This window comes from Myodes glareolus, chromosome 7 (genome assembly GCF_982192425.1).
Source record: "Myodes glareolus chromosome 7, mMyoGla1.1, whole genome shotgun sequence".
Lineage (NCBI taxonomy): Eukaryota > Metazoa > Chordata > Mammalia > Rodentia > Cricetidae > Myodes > Myodes glareolus.
In genome coordinates this window covers 16,858,705-16,859,991 of record NC_142032.1, presented here as the reverse complement: position 1 = coordinate 16,859,991, position 1,287 = coordinate 16,858,705, and the positions used below count along the sequence as shown (strand labels likewise).

The following is a 1,287-nucleotide window of genomic DNA, read 5'->3' as shown; positions in this document are numbered from 1 at the left end:
GGAAGGGAGGGGAAGAGAGGGCTGCGGGGTGGTCAGGTAGCCTTGGGCATGCTGGAGTGAGGTCAGGTGCCTGGTCCTAGGCTCCATTGGAGAGATGTAGTCTTTAAAAACATTTGCCCTAACCTTTCCTGTTCAACACATGAATGCTTGGTTTCAATGTGCGTGCTCTTGTAAGGTGGAGGATACAGTTATGGGGACACAGTTTTCAACAGAGGTTCCTGGGGGAACTTTACCAACTGTGCTTAAGGGGTTTCTGGGGTGAAAATTTAAGGCACCAGGCTCTGTCCCTGGGATTAGGGATAAGAAGTGAGCAGAGAGCTTTTTCCTCTGCTGCCGCCAAGGTGCTCGGTCCTTCTGAGGAAGCTAAGGTCGCGTTGGGGTGAGGCCCTCATTTCATGCCGGCAGTCCGCAACATGACCTCCATCTCTGAGCTCGCCTGCATCTACTCCGCCCTCATCCTTCACGACGATGAGGTGACGGTCACGGAGGATAAGATCAATGCCCTCATTAAAGCAGCTGGTGTCAATGTTGAGCCTTTCTGGCCTGGCTTGTTTGCAAAGGCCCTGGCCAATGTCAACATTGGGAGCCTCATCTGCAATGTAGGGGCTGGTGGGCCTGCTCCAGCAGCCGGAGCCGCACCAGCAGGCGGTCCTGCCCCATCCACTGTTGCTGCCCCAGCTGAGGAGAAGAAAGTGGAAGCAAAGAAGGAAGAATCCGAGGAGTCTGATGACGACATGGGCTTTGGTCTTTTTGACTAGGCGTTTTGCTACCATGGCTAATAAAAAGATAAACCTGTTAAAAAAAAAAGTGAGCAGATAAATAGAACAAGGATCGGAAAGAGGAATAATTGGAAGGAGAAGAAAAAGAAAAGAAAAGAAAAAAACTATTAGCAAGTGGGAAATACGTTTTTCAGAGAAGGAAGAGGGCTGGATGAAGACCTGGAATTGGCAGAGCTTTGAGCCGCCAGGGACGCTGTCCTTGGTCCTGACACGAACCGTTCCATGACGGTTCCATGACGAAACCGGAACACCTTGCCTATGTGGGCCCCCAAACCCTGGGATTTCTTTTAAAGGCCGCTGGCTGGTTCTGGGAGAAGGACGAAGGGCTGGTGCTGCATCTGATGGACATCTCTTTTACCCCATCTCCCTCTTCTGCCTTTCTCCAAAACAATTCGGTGTCCAATCAACGTTCCTTGCAGACTGGTGTGGACTCAGAAGTAACATGGACAGGGCTCCTGGAGAAAGATGCGGATGGTTTTCTGAGTCTCAGAAGCTCTTTGGCCTGAGA

General features: G+C 51.1%; 1 pseudogene; it reads left to right on the top strand.

Moving 5' to 3' along the window:
- The first annotated feature begins 380 nt into the window (after positions 1-380).
- Positions 381-807, top strand: LOC125403562 (large ribosomal subunit protein P1 pseudogene; annotated as a pseudogene).
- The last annotated feature ends 480 nt before the right edge of the window (positions 808-1,287 follow it).